General features: G+C 35.8%; 1 protein-coding gene across 4 annotated transcripts in view; it reads right to left on the bottom strand.

The window, feature by feature from the left end:
* The window catches only part of LOC129764411 (protein grainyhead), a 566,241-nt gene that overhangs the window by 305,690 nt on the left and 243,762 nt on the right, over window positions 1–16,789 (bottom strand). The gene's annotated exons all lie outside the window — the stretch shown is intronic.

The following is a 16,789-nucleotide window of genomic DNA, read 5'->3' as shown; positions in this document are numbered from 1 at the left end:
TTTCGAGACCTTGTAAGCTGTGAAAAACAATTACAATCAATAATTACAAAAACAAAATTCAAATTTTCTGCAACTATAGTATTTTTCCAAAGACCAGCTAATTGTCTTCAATTGGATATGTTGATGGCCTGAATCGGCTCAGTAGTTCAAAAGATATGTATATGAAGTAGAAAACATGGCGTTTCAGGCCACCTTAAAATGGAAATGGGCACCCTAACGAATAAAAAAAAAATACGGGTCTAATATTTTGCGACAGATAACAAATTAACTACTTTTCACGAAAATCTGAGAACAACTATATCGGAATGGCTGTATATGTAATATGTATAGTGTTAAATTTTTTTGAATCAAGTTTCGTGTCCTAGAATTGATGTGTGTTTTCCTTTTGTGTATTTTCAGCCTGGGTCGCAACAATGATTTTGTATCGTAGTTATAACTGTTATGTGGTAATTAGGTAATTTGGAAGAAACATGATCAAGTAAAGTTCAGGATTAACCCTTGAATGCATCAATATGTATATGTACATCAGTGTTTTCTTCCTTACATCATTTCTAAACGGTAATTCTAAAAACCCTGTGTTTTTTTCTTGTAATAGGTATTTGAAAAGGAAAAATCATGCATTTAAGTTTTAAGTGTCTTAAGTACAGGGGAAACCTTTTTTTGGGCGAGGGATAGGGACCGCACAAAATATCGTATAAAAATCGTATTAAACTACATCAGTAGCTTATCAAATAGTTTTGCTACATAATTAAAAAAAAAAGTATATGCGGAGGATAGGGACCTTATAAAAAAGTTACCTTAAGTAAATAATCCAAATCTTAATGATTCCATACGTGATCAACGTTCGATTACGATTTGTTTTCCGTTTATACGCCCTTTCGTTTTTTCTGATCGATTTTGTTTAGAAAATCGCACAAAAACAGGTTTTACTGTATTCAAATCACATCAAGTATTAATTTTCTTTGAAAAAAACTCTAAAAAACAATTTAAAGCGGAACGAAGTTTTCCGGGTCTACTGGTAATAATAATAAAATAACACTATACACGAACAAAGAACAAACGACAATTTTTGACGTAGAACTACGTCTTTCAGGAAAGGTGCCAAATCAGAAAACAACACACGTTTTTATGAAATAAAATTGATGTTAATAACTATTCTCATCGAGAATTTGCAAATCAATCGATTCGGAAATTATCTAAGATTGGTTTGATATGCTATACATTAAAATTCCCTAATCCTTAAATGGTTTAAATTAATGAAAATTGGGAGCATTCCCATTTTCCCATTTGTTTTGCCGATTTGTGTGCTTACCTTCTCGTACTGTCAATTACGAGCAACTAATAGGGTAAAAGTACCTATCATCGCAAGAGTATCAATTATGGTAATACGAGTGATTTTTGTTGTTAGTTTAGAAAGTATATCTTTTTTTGAAAGGCTCAAATACGATTTTTAAACATCCGAAATCTCTTCTATGTCGATTCTGGTACTTGATTCCATGCGAAACATTGTTCTTTCGTTGAAAAAACTAATTTGAAAATAGTGTGTCCCATTGATGCTTGCTTCTTAGCATTTTGCTAAGGAATATGTCAAATTATTGAAATATTGATTGAGATTTTTATGTTGTGAAGTGGCTGTTTTGATGCAAACACAGTGTAGACGCATACATTACAACCTTCTTGATGTTGTGACTCGACCAATTTATGCGATTTTATAGAAATAAACATGTATTTTTGTATTTCTATAATTGGTTCAATTTTACATCTACATGCCAACTATCGCAATATCGGAAGCTGCCTTGTTCCTATTATGGTTGAACGAAATCGCTGCAAAGCTGAAAAGCAGCGGAAAAGCTATGTTCCTATTATGGTTGTACGTTGTTATGTAATGGTTGTTATGCTATTATGGTTGTATCTCACGTTTTCACGCTGTGCAATTGCATATCATAGGGCGTTTTTGAATGCTCAGTAATGTAATGAAATAGCACCAAGCGTGTTCGACCGAAGCATATTTGTTTGATACACTCTGTCGAAAATTAAATCTTAGGTGAATGGGTTAATACTCTTTGTTCAGTTATTGAAGAGAAGCGAAAACTTCATCACAACCCTCACGCCTTTGTGATTCTCTTGTCAGCTAGCAGATAGACCTAGCAATGAGGAGCCGGCAGTTATTTTACAACCGGGAAGCACATAACAACAGTCTAATCTATAGATGAAACGGATATTCGGTATGCTGCATATCCTGTAAATATTTTGTATCCGAACAAATATCGGATATTAGAAAAAAAAAACAATAATTTCTCATTGACAGAAGATAAATCATAACCGGAACTTGTAATGCTTGTTAATTCTTTTTTGATTTGTAGTTAATTAAGTGTACCCTCTCTCAGATTATCATCCCGGAAGTTCTTAGTTTTTTTTTAATTTTGAAAACAAATAATTGGTTGATGTTCTTTGCATATTGGAATTATGTGGCACAAAATCTATCTGGTTAGCCATGGTAAAAATTGACGAATAATGAATAATAAAAAATTAGCCTTTTATAAATTTTATTGAATTTTCAAAACTACATTCTGATTTGGGAATAATCGCATTATTGAAAAAGTATTCATTAGAAAAAGGGAAATTTTTCATTCTATCAAAACATTTTCCTGTAGTAAAATAACCTATAGGAGAGTTTTTGAAATCAAATGAATGCTGATGGATAAGGTTAATTGGATTTTCTATTGACTTGGTTAATAAAACACCACGTTAATCTACAACATTTTTAAAAAACATAAAAAAAACGTTTTTTTCTTTCTAGTATTGATATCCACTACACCTACACACAAAAAGATAGAAGTATTCAAGTATCACACTTCAAAACTTGAAGTTTCAAATGAAGTTTTAAAATGATGTATATTCAATCTTCATGCGTTGGATTTTCACAGCTTGATACAATAACGGATTGAATTGGAGATATTGTGCAGCAGCGTTACAATTACGTTCAGATTCACTACACACTCTCCAAGAAGAGTAAGCCCTCTGTATCAAAGTGTGCTATGACAAGCAGTAACGGAAAATGTTAATGTTAGTGCGGATATGGGAGAGCATCCAGAATTCTGGAATATGGACATTAGAGAGCCAGTGAAAATGACCATCTCGAATTTTCAAACGGGACTTTCTTAAAATGTTCATTCCCACGAAAAACTACTCTATGTAGAATATCAGCTGAATCGAACTTCATTTACTATTCTCGCACAACCGAAGGCAGTATTGAATTGTTAAACTTCAAAATGAAAATTTTCACTGCTGTAGTAATAAAAATAACTAAATAAATCAAAAGTTATTTCAAAAATTTCGATGCGTTCTAAAATAATATCCGAAGTGATAAACAAGCGGATTGAATAATCGAATTCCGTTGTTGTACGTCGAAAATGCGGTCGTGTCCTAGACACAACCCCCTACAATGTTTTTCCCATTTGGTGTGAAAATTTGACTACATAATTTCTCAGTGCATTTTAGTGATAATGATAACGATTGCATACCATCAAGATTATTTTAAACGGGAATATCAGTCAATTTATAATAAAAAAGTTGAGTAAGAGACAGAAAGTTGAGTTATTTGACGCAATCAAAAAAGACCGGGTGAAAAACATTATGCAAATTTTAACAATTTAAAGCTTTGACACGTTAGTTAACACGCCAAAAAATTATTCATTAGTTATTGTTTGCAGCTGTTGGAGCAAAGACCAAGCAACAATTCCTCTATTTGTCATTTACTGTTCGCCAGACCGGCAAAGCGAGCAGATCCTTAAACACATGCGAAGGTAGTGGGCCGTCTCAAACAATACCTGAAGTCTGAGGTATTGAGGTACATAAGTCCGAAAAGCGAAGAAGAGAGCTGGATTAAGAAGTTTTTCAGGCCAGTTTATATCAGACTGCCACATTTTCCAAAAGAGAGAGAAAGAGAAAGAGAAAGAGAAAGAGAAAGAGAAAGAGAAAGAGAAAGAGAAAGAGAAAGAGAAAGAGAAAGAGAAAGAGAAAGAGAAAGAGAAAGAGAAAGAGAAAGAGAAAGAGAAAGAGAAAGAGAAAGAGAAAGAGAAAGAGAAAGAGAAAGAGAAAGAGAAAGAGAAAGAGAAAGAGAAAGAGAAAGAGAAAGAGAAAGAGAAAGAGAAAGAGAAAGAGAAAGAGAAAGAGAAAGAGAAAGAGAAAGAGAAAGATAGATAGAGAAAATCCAGCTTCGTCTTCCGATGGTGTGAAGCGAAAGTGGTCTTAGATTCTCAGGTGGAATAACGCGCTTTGAAAGTAAAAGTAATGAATGAAAATTTACATTTCTTTATCTAATATGTATTCTATGTAACTGAGCAACATGTTATTTGCGAGTGAATCAAGAATCTTGTGCGAAAATTGTGTCTGAAAATCAATTTATATAATAATGACGAGTTTTGGTAGAAGTACTAGTAAATTTATTGTAAAAGGAAATTGTAAAGGGCCAATTAAGAGATCAATCAATAAAAGTTTTCGCCATTGATTCCGCTTGTTGTGCGTTCGCTTAGTAAGAAAGCGTGAATGTTCAAAATATAACGAGATACAGGTAAACTTCGATATAACGTACATTTCACTTTCAAAATTGTACGTTGTATCGAATTGTACGTTATATCGAAGCATAATAAAGTACTCACAAACGTAGTCTATAATACATTATTGTGTTGCTGTTTTAGTAAAGTTAACGAATAACTTCAATCAGAAGACGAAGCCAGCATTTCTCATGATGTTTCCCTTCTTAGTGTTGATTAAAGATTGCTTCATTTAGAATCCGGAATCACAAAATCAGCTGTATTTCGGGATTGATTGAAGGTACAAAACTTGTTTTAGCATCACAATACACATAATTCATTGTTCTATCAGGAAAAAAAAATTGATTTTTTTTCCTTTACACTTTGGAAATGTGTACGTTATATCGAAGTAAAATGTACGTTATATCGAGTGACGTTATATCGAGGGTACGTTATAACGAGGGTACGTTATATCGAAGTTTCCCTGTATAACGCATCTGTAAACTCTAATAAGATTCTCGTGTCCTGATTTTTACGTCTTTAACCTTTAGAGCTTTTTGCATTTATGACATAATTGAACTCGATCACGAGTTTTATGTAGAACCGCAAAGGTTTTGAATCAGAACATGTGACAAGTAATGCGTGGAAAACAGTAACAACTCAACCGAAAAAAAAATCAACCATGAGGTGAAACTGCTACATTTTAAAGAATGATCCTACATTCAACGTCGTATTGTACATGCAACAATTCGCATCAACACGTAATTTCGTAACAGGAGTCAGCGAGAACGAACTTCCCATCATTTTGTTCAGACTGATCGGTTTGCCCTTCGGGAGCACTTTGCGGCTGCTTGCAAATAAAGGAATGAAAGCGCCGGCACCGCAAAACTGCAGTACCTCTACGTAATTTGTACGCGTTCGAAGGGCTGCGTTTCGTCGGTCACCACTAGAACAATTCGGCGAAGCAAACCCTGGCATTACGTTTAATTAAAAACCCATTCGAACCTCATTAATAATCGATTGGTAAACCTTCTTCGCATCGACCCTTTGGCCAAAAGCGTTCCTCTCCGGTGTCGACGGTTATTTCCGTGCGCGATCGACCGACCATAAACGCGCCGCAGAACGCACTGAATCCATTTTAACGACGCGTCCTACCGACCATTACTGCCATTCCTGGGATTGTCTCTTCAGAAATATAAAATCACACGACGCGGACTGGTAGTGTCCTTTGCCTTTCCTTGTCTACTTTTTGCATGGCGTCTCGCACTAATTGTATAAATCATTTTAAAAAGTACCTTCAAGTACTTCGGCGGCGGGCATTGTTGTACTTTCGAAAAAAGAAGGAAAAGGCTTCACACGTGAGGAGGAGGAAAACCGCAGCAATATTAAATGCAAAAATATTACATTCTCAGATGGACACTCAGAGGGAGTCAGCCGCCGCCGCAAAGCATTCACTTTCATATTTTATTATTTTCTTAAATAAATCATGTCACGCTACTTGATATTTCACTTTCGGTTCGATCTTTGGCGGGTTCGCAATTATCGAGGGGGGTGGGGGTTCCGGGACAGTGCCAGGACAGGCGCGATTCCTTTCGATTGGACGCACTGCACACACAATCGGACACAATTTTGGACCATTCCTTTCGAAAGGATTTAATTCTGCTACCAGCAGAGTCGCGGCGCAGCGCGAAGTGTTGTTTTGCGTTTTCATGCGTAATGACGTGTTGGCCGGCCACAGCTTCCCCACACGGAGTCGTCAATGGCGGAGACGCAGTGCAGTGTGTGAGGGCCCGCTAGCACTTGTCAAAATCGGACACGCAGTTTCCTCCGCACGCATTTCCTTTCACCTGTCACAAGATTCGACGTGATTGTGCCGCACGATTGAAAGGAGGGTTATGCAATTTGGTCTCGCTTGGTTGACGTTTGAACACTTGATTGATACGATATTGCTTATCGCCGCGGAATGGGCACTCACCACTCGGACAGTCATCACGGTCGGCTGAGTTTTAATCTTATTTGTTTTGTTTTTTTTTGTTTCATTTGAAGCATTCGATCAATGCTATGCATATAAAGTCACTTTCGATGGAGCCTATTCATGTTCTCACAGGAACACGACAAAAAATGGTTTGTAGCGGAAGTAAAATTTTTCGAAGGACTAACAAAGGTAATGATAGTTCTTGCAAGGAAATAATCGAAAATTATCTTTGATTCACTGTTGTCGATCTCACCTAAATTCTTTTTTGCTTGATGGGTGATTTCGTTATACATTTCAAGTGAAGACATTTGTGTTCTGAGTTAGATAACGAAACTAGGATTCAGACTTTTTCTATCGAAGCCGTTTCGTTGCCTTCTTTACTGTTTCACCGTATCAGTTTTGTTGATAGTCCGCGGTGCTTTTTTTCGATAACGATAAAAACGATTGAATGATTTCGATTCCATACTGAACAATTCATCAAAACACAATGCGCAGAAATGTACCATGTTATGCAGTTATGTCATGGCACACAAAGGTTGAATAATGTATACACCAGCTTTCTATAAGGAAACTAGCTGACCCGGCAAACTTCGTCCCGCCCAAAATTTGTTTTTTTGTTATCAATACCTTCAAACATTCACGTTTTCTTACTATGAGCAAGTTCATGGGTCCAATCGCAGATCTGTTCATTGATTGATCTTCTATTTGACGCCGTTGAATTTACCTTTAACTATAAAATTCTTAGTATTTCTAACAAAACTCATCATTATAATATCAGATTATTTTCAGACACAATTCTCGTTCAACATTTTTCAACCACTCGCAAATAACATGTTTCTCCGTTATATGGAATAAATGTTTTATACAGAAAATATGATAGCATAAACACAGCCCTAAAACGGACAATTCCTTCCTAGAGTTCTGCTTTTATCAACATATTCGGCGATACTTTTTTATTGGTATGGATAGCAGAAGATATAGGAGTGCGTTTCATCACAATAAAATCCAATTCCAGTCTCGAACAGAAATTAATTTCGCTAGCGCAAACATCAAATGGAATAACAGCACTTGTCACTATGTAATTGTAGAACATATGGGAATTTATTTTCCGAATTTTTCCTTTTTCCTTCAGAGTTTTCCGAAAATTTTCAATTGTCATGTTTGGTTGGAATACTTTTGGTTGAAAAATGTGTAATATTTTTATGGGACCCCCTCTCCATTCCATGGCAGCCCCTCCGTCGAGAGGGGACTGGAGAGTGTAACCACCATAGAAACATTTATTGCACTCTAAAACCTTCACCTGTCAAATTTGGTTTCATTTGCTTGATTAATTCTCGAGTAATGCAGAAATTTGTGTTTCATTTGTATGTAGCATCTGCTGAAGTTTGCTTACGTATATCGAGATAATATGTGGATTCCACACAATTTGAATAAAATGCCTTTAATGGATTGTATTTCAATTTGCGACTCACCGAAAATGCCGTTTAGAAGCAAATCGTCTACGTGATAGACGTAGCCTGTTTTTCGAAAATTTTAGTTGGCAACCCTGCCCATGATCCATAATCAGAAACTGAGAAAAACGCAGTCAAAGTTTTCTACCATATTTGTCTACCAGAAGCTTCAAGCATTTCAGTTTAGCAATACACAGGGATTTTTAGAAACAGTAATCTATTGTTGAATGAAATGTGAAAAGATCTCGTCACTTTAATCGATCAATCTCGATTACGGGCTTAAAAATTCATGGTGGACAGTTATGCCTAGAATATCAACATGGGACAATTGAGCTTGATGTTGTTTTTTTAAAAGCCGGGACAAACAATAAGTTTTTTGGTGTTTTCCGAAAGATTATGCATAGAAACATCGTTTTAGGAAGAAAAGTGAAAATAGCCAAAAAGTAACATGGAACAATTATGCGTAGAACAGCAGTAGGGGAACCGCGGGTAATACGGGCAGTGGGGGTAATATGGACAGGTGGTTGATTTGTATAGTTACATTTTGAATTTCAGATTTCTGTTAATGAGAACACCTTCTACATGTTATTTTAAAATATTTAAGCCACCCTATGGCAATGGATACTGATCAAAAATGGAAAAGGGAAACAAAAACCGGAAATCATACATGATTCCGCGTGTGGATGTAATTTTAGCTGCTTCGACTAAGTATTTTGAGTGGTTTATTATCAAAATTCAATTCGAACCGATGCAAAATAATTGAGGCTCTGTCCATTTATACTGCTGAAAAGCACGATATCACTTCTAGGTGGATTAATTCGATTTTTGGTCAATTAGGTAGAAAAACAGTACATTGAATTGCAAGAAACTGCATCAATGTTTTGGGAAACATGAGTTTCCAAAGATATAATTGAAGTTCTTCCTAACATGTCCGTTTTACCCCCACCTCCCCTATAGTGAAAATGAATTGATAAAGTGATAAAACAGCACAACAACGCAACGTCGCATACCTCTAAAACCGTGAAGGCACAATAAAACCCTTACCTGGAAATCGTTTTCGCACACACTGTATTTTCTAGACCTGACCCCGTTAGACTGTCATATTTTTGCGTCGATGGGACATGTACTTGCAGAACAGCACTTCGCCACTTCGCCGAATGCAAAGACATCGAAAATCGATCGACGAATGATTTTCGTCGGAACAAAAAAAAGTTTTGATTATAAGGAATCTACAATTTGCCTGAGGGATGGGCAAAATATGTTAAGGGGGTATTCTAGTGTAGAGACACGAATTTCGGACGTTTTTTCGAACTCCGTAAAAATAAAACAAAGAATATTTTTACTATCCATTATATCATTATTCGTTTATCTATCTTTCAACAATAAAACAAAAATAGGACGGAAAAAAATATTCATAATTAGAATAGTTACATGCTGGTGAAGTGAGGGTGTTCAAAAAAAAGTTGTGCCATGGCGTACACGATTCCAGTCCTTCTGGTTATCTGAAACAAAAAAATCGAACAGATTCTGAATCAGTAAAGATGTCGCTATGGCATGAACCTCGGACAAGTCAAAAACATGGGTTTTAACAAAATGGCGGCCGTTTGAAAACAAAAATGCTGTTTAAAACGTTTTTTTTGCGTTTACCGATTTTTTAAAAATAGTAAAATTAAAAAGTTATAATTTTTTATTGGTTCATGCGATAGAGAGATATATGCAGATTATTTTCATATAAATTTGACATAAATCGGTTCAGTAGAACTTGAGATATCGTGTACGCCAGTTAGAAAAAAACTAGTTCCGAGAGAAACGCGTTTGAAGTTCATTGTGATGGCCGTAACAGGTTAGATACCACATCACTAAGATGGCTCTAACTAGGTAAATAATAGGATTTTCGATAAGTCCTTTCTAGAGTATATTCTTGAATGCCTAAACTACAGAAATATGGTAAAAAAAAAATTTCGATTTTTTCAGATTTCTAGACTAGAATACCCCCTTAAAGAAAACGGGGTTAACTTCGAATAAAAATATTATATAATATCTAAAATTATGTGTGAAAATTATTGCAACTCACATAATCCAGTCCGCCCTACATATCAAAAATATAATGTACCGTGTTGTACTTTAAAAATTCTGAAGAAATTCACACATCAGAACCACGAAATAAAAATTAGAATAAGTAATGAATCTAAAAATAAAAAAAATTAACAAAAAATTCAAAATTCCAAAAAATTTCGATATTCGACGGATTGTTTGATGTCTTTAATTTCTATATAGTGGAGTCACTTTACGAAATTGAAAATGAGGCATGTAACGATTCATTACGAGGTTTCAAACGCATATTACGCAAAATCGTTATTGTACTATATGTCATGTTGAATACCATGAGACAGGAAATTTATCCAGCAGCGAATATAGTAAAAAAATAGTTAACAATTTGACAATTAAAATGGGTATGATATTTCGATTTACTAACCACTCGTTTCCGCACTCAACGCAACGACCAATCTTATTGCCTACATTCGGGCGTTAGCTCAAAATGTGAGTCGATGCGTATAATGAATTATTCTCCATTTGACGTTAACAGGCATTTATCAGTTATTGTATTGTATGTTGTCCAATCAATTCGTGCTCAATTCAACTGGCTGCGAATTTAGATGTTCGAAAGGGTATACTCACACATGTCAAATCATGATAGCTTGAGTAGTCGCGATCTTAGTATTATGTTACCCATATATGTCTTCTTAAGAAGTGATTATTTTATCATTTTGCCCGCTTCATTTGCCTGAACTCACTTGACCATTCTCCACTCCCTTCCCTATAAATAAGCAGATCTTCACCCGAAGAAATCAATTTATCAAGCAGCTACACGAACTTCCCAAGAGAGCAACTCATAGCCGTAGGATACCTAATATACATCACCTGGCTATAAAGTTATTACAACCTTCTACAAACAATATTCCGGACAACGTGGTAATGTAGGAGAAAATGCTATTTTTATCCATACTATATTTCTTTTTTTTTACAATAGCATTTGGACGTGACTATTTGTGGCTAGACATAAATCAAGAAACAGGTAAAATTTGTAAACACTTTTCTTTCGTTTTTTTAAGGTAATATGAACAGGTGGTTGATTTGTATAGTCACATTTTGAATTTCAAATTTCTGTTAATGAGAATATGTTCTACATGTTATTCTATAATATTTAAACCACCCTAAGACAATGAATACTGATCAAAAGTTAAAAAAGTAAACAAAAACTGATAATCATACATGATTCGGTGTTTGGATGTAATTTTAGCGGCTTCGATATTTAACATTTTGAGTTTTTTTTTTCCCAAAATATATTTTTTATTAAGGCACATGTGGCGTTAGCCTGACCGGGAGTCCTATATTTTGACAATTTTTGTCTTACAACTATGTTAGTAATATGTAACCGATTACTCGCGGTTGGCTCGAGGTTAGTATTACAAGTGTTCTCATAATTGGTACGTTGCAGTCTTCGATGCTCTGTACGTGTGCCCGACACGGGATACTTCCTATTGGGATGCAGATGACCATTAATCAGCAACGCTCCCTAGTCTGTACCTCATATCTAGCGTGGTGCGTCTTTCTAGACTCGAGGAATCCAGGATAGAATGGTCACTAGCCGGCGCAATCATCAGCTCGTGTAGAGTTGTCATGAGCGGTACAACCTTTGGCTCTTGTTGAATGATCAGTGGACTGCACAACCTTCGGCCCGTGCATCTGTAAAGAGTGTGTGTATGTATTGCCGCGACTAAGTAAAAGTTTATCGATCGGATAGGAGGGATATGAAACGGGGACACAACGAAGGAAACATCATTAAACGTTGACATCGGCGTTTCTGAGGAACAGGTATAGATGAAGCAGAAGATCAGGATCCCGGCTACCTAAGATATTCCGGACGGGGATATCCGATTGTCTGCCTTTTGCTCTCAGTGCTCTAGAGAGCTCACATTTTGAGTTGTTTAATATCAAAATTCAATTCACTGGTTATATTTTTCAGTTTGTGAGTTAACAGAAAAGCGAACTTGATTAAAAATGTTGATTCCCACGAAAAACTATCCTATGCAAAATATCAGCTCAATCGGACTTCATTTACTAGTGTCGCACAGCGGTCAAAGTTTGAGTTTTTTGAAAAAAATCACCTAAGGGGGTAGTAAAGGAAATCGGGGTTTTCGAAAAAAAAATTGTTGACGCCAAATGTTTTCAAATTGCATGAAACGTCGAGATAGTGTCATTTCGAAAAAAAAATTTTTGTCAAAAATCGTCACTCTGGGACCTCGTTTTTTTCGGAATACGAGACGTATGGTTTTATGTGCCAATAAAAATAATTATCTCGATTTTTCATTCGGAACTTGCTGCGAAATGTTGATTTGCACGATAAAATACCCTTTGCAAAATATTGGCTCATATGGACTTCATTTACTATCGCAGATCTCAAAATTTTAGTTTTCTGAAAATCGAAAAATCACCCAAAGGGGGAGTAAAGGAAATCGGGGTTTTCAAAAAAAGTTTTTTTATGCCAAAAGTCTTAGAATTGCATGAAACGTCGAGATTTACGAGCAATTCTAAGACATTTGGAATCAAAAAACTTTTTTTGAAAACCCCGATTTCTTTTACTCCCCCATTGGGTAATTTTTCGATTTGGAAAAACCAAAAAAAAAACTAGATATTACTAATATTAACTTTCTAATATATTACTAATAGTAACTTTCTCCGTTTTGACGCAATCTCATCCCATCGACGGTACTTATTTTTAAAAGGAAACATGAAAAGTTGTTGTTTGAGAAAACTCTGGTGTCCTCCTACCGATGTATGTATGACTTTTTGGTCATTGTATGGGCTATTTCTATTGTTTTTCCAGAAGTTTCAAAAGCCGTTTTGCGAAAAGTGAATGTTAGCATTAATTTTTTTTTGAATAATTTGTTCAATATTTTTCAATGAAAATTGAAACAATTTGATACACTTTCTTATTCTCACCTAACCCCATGACCCATTCTCACACCCCATTTTATTCGTAGCATTTTTGCTTGTAATTTCTCGCGATTGACATGTTTTGCAAACATTTTTCTATTCACAAACATATCAATCCTGAGAAATGACTCACAAAAATGTTACGGGGTATCCATGCAAAACTGTCATATATTTCAAAAGCTATATAAGATAAAAAGTCTATGAAGGTATCATGAAGTCCATATTACTTAAACGTTTACGGAATACACTATATCACTATCTTGATTATTAATAGTTCTACTTTTTTCAAAGAAAATATGAGACAGTTATTGTTAGAAAGGTTAGAGAAAACTGTAGATTTATTTCAAACTAGCTGACCCAACAAACTTCGCCCCACCCACAATTGGTATTTTGATTCAAATAATTTCGAACACTCACGGACACCAAATCATTTTTATTTATATAGATATACATAATTTGCTAAAAAATCACTGTCCCATTTCCAGCTTTCTGAATGATTTTAATAATTTTGTTCAGCATATAAACCTGACGCAAACTAATACTCATCAATCCTGATACTGACTGCTCAAATCCGTTGCTCGAGTTAAATCATGAGGAATGAACACCAAATCATTATTATTTATTTAGATAAATGCAATTCCCGAACTTGACCATGTCGGATTTCTGATACTGTTGTCTAAAATAATTTTATTCTTTCGGCTTCCATGTGTATTTTTTTTCTAAAACTGAATGAATCATAACAAAACTTCCATCACTGTAAGAAATTGTCCTTCTACATAATTTGCTGTCAAAACATTCCAGAATCGATTACTGGAAGCACTATAAAATTAACAACCTATTCGGTAGTAATGAATTGGGTTTTATTTAGTATTACATTTAGCAATAGATGATTTATTAATATTTAGAAACATCTTTGGACTACTCCTATGGTAATGTGGTACAGGTCGGACTCGATTATGCGGAGTATTTTTCACTCCGGATAATCGAGTCATAAAAAACCAAATTCTCTCGGTGAACGAATTATAATTATGATTTGCACTTATTTATTAAACGGTTTTATCTAGGTTGACCCGTTTGTATGTTTGTGACTTTGTAACTTTGTAACTTTATATGAAGCGCTGTACCACATTAATAGGAATTTAACCCCCTTCATGTTAACCGGTTGATCTGAAATTCGGAACACATCTTTATCTCTGGTATCATTATAAAACTGCATATTTGCATTTCTCATAAATAACTGTATTCTACTAGTCAAGCCCTTTCATTTGATATCAATATTGATGGGGTTGTGAAAAAAAAATATATGTCACCATCTTGTGGTGGATTTGTATTTTCCCTAAATAACTGTGTTCTACTAGTTAAGCCCTTTCATTTGATACCCATATTGAGGGGTTTCTGACAAAATATTAAATACGCCATTTTGGATTTGCATTTTCCCTAAATAACTGCATTCTACTAGTCAAGTCCTTTCTTTTGATACTCATATCAGCTATTCAATATGGAATTATTATGCAAATTATTCAAAATTTCCGAAAATCAAAAATTAAATACTCCGGTTAATCGAGTCTAAAATTCCGGATAATCGAGTCCTACCTGTATTAGTTTCAGCAACAACTAGTCGGTATTAAGTCAGACCGGACCTCGTGACATATTTACGTTATTACCTAATGCACTCAATAACTCAAAATTTTCAATTTTACAATTTCGTCCCCTCTGACTTAACATCGACTAACTGATGTTTAATTCTGGTGCTATACAGACATCAAAATTACGCGTAACACTACCACTTTGAAAAAAGGGAAGTCTATAGAAAATTAACGTCATCGATTTAAAAGCACAATAAAAGCACTTCGGGTACCTGCTCACAAAAATCGGCACTTTAGAAACAATACTATTTTGGTGAAGTCCCAACCCAATCCTACGCACCGCTAGTCGCACGTGTCGCGAGACTTAACCATCCCGCGAGATAGAAAATGAAATTGCTTTTTTCGTTTATCGATACTTGCCATCGGCATCGGTCCCTCAACCCGCACCGCATCCGCCCGGTTTCCCCGACGCACCCCGCAATAGTTTGAAATGTTTTCGATAATCACAAAAATGCCGCCTCGTCGGCTGCGTAGAAGCTGTGCGTTGAAAGCATTAACGTTTCGCGGAATGAGGAGTGAAAATAAAATCGGCCCTAAATTGCTATCTCTCATTGACACGCCTAGCAAATTTGAGAATAGGGGTCGCTTTGGGGTCGGAAACAAGAAACAATATAGGTATGCGCTTAGTCAGGTACCCGAGAAAGTTCCATTTTATTCATTGGCTGATTGGATTTTCGATGGAGACAAGAAAAATCATCAACCACAGGTGAGTCATTATCATCTTCAAAGTTACGGACCGAACGGTTTTACCAATTGAACGAAATTGATAGAAAAAAAAGGTGTCGACGAGTAATTCCGCGAAACTTCTCATGTTATTTTGCGTGGGTGACAAGTGAGTAAGTTGAGTGCTAATCGCTGATGCAGCTTTCGGGGGAGGACCGAACGAAGAGTCACTCGTGCCGTTTGGTAGCGTTTGAATGAAGTGGTAAATATTTGCAAATAAATCTTTGTTCAGAACGGGAAATGACAATCAACGTGTGTCTGTCGATCTCTGAGAGGACACAGCGAGGAGTATAACAACTCGACAAAATGATGATATTTCAGGGTATTGTGGGGCTCGATCGATCCGAAACTGAAGACTGACAGATCTGTCTCTCGGCTGCATGCTGTTCGTGTGTGTGTTTGCTCAAGAATTTATAACTATTATCTCCATTCGGACACGGGACTGACATTATTCGCTTACGATTACATTTTCATCGCTGAGTTATTTTTCCTGCTTAGAAAAATATATGTATTTTATAGTACACATTTATCAAACATTTAATTGTCTGAGTCAGGTTGATTTGCGACAATGTATCGGAGGCAGGGAAGACCCCGGATCGGATCGCCATGCGAAGCCGCTCGGTGTCTGGATTGTGCAGGAGAACCGTACAACAGATGGATCCGAAACAAATGCCGCATTGACTAACGACTTATTCTTTGGCTAATGATGACGTGATTTGTTGTTTATTTTAGTATTATTGCTGACGTGTAGCAACACCTCGTCGGAGGAACACACGATGGAAAGGTCGATGCTATTTGTATCCACGCGTTGCCGACACGCAAGATGTGATTCAAGAGAAGTGAAATTTTAGATGTACCTATCGACTGTTGTGATGTGGCTGTTTGAACACTACTCATTTGGCATGCGCTAATAAAAAAAATATTCAAAAAGGTCGCCGCCACTAGTCGAGCACTTTCATTCGCTACCCATATTGATGAGGTTTTGAAAAAATTATATATGGCGCCATTTTGTAGTGGCCACCATCTTGGATTTAAATTTTTCATAAATAACTCTGTTGTACTAGTAAAGCCATTTCATTTGATACCCACAATGAAGCGGGTCTGAGAAAATATGTAATCCGCCTTTTTGCACCGGCCGCCATGTTGGATTTTCAAGATCATGGAATACGTAGTTTTATAATGACACCAGAGATAAAGATTTGTTCCAAATTTCAGATCAAACGGTCAACGTTAAATTTCTATTAATGTGGTACAGCGCTACAGACAAAGTTACAAAGTTACATAGTCACAAACATACAAACGGGTCTAAGCTAGATAAAACCGTTTAATAAATAAGTGCAAATCATAATTATATTACGTTTACCGAGAGAAAGTTCGTTTTTGTATGATTCGATTATCTGGAGTGAAAAAAAAATCAATACTCCGGATAATCGAGTCCGACCTATATTATATATTTAAAGT

Source organism: Toxorhynchites rutilus, chromosome 2 (assembly GCF_029784135.1).
Source record: "Toxorhynchites rutilus septentrionalis strain SRP chromosome 2, ASM2978413v1, whole genome shotgun sequence".
Taxonomy (NCBI): Eukaryota; Metazoa; Arthropoda; class Insecta; order Diptera; family Culicidae; genus Toxorhynchites; species Toxorhynchites rutilus.
This window is presented reverse-complemented; position numbering and strand designations above follow the sequence as displayed.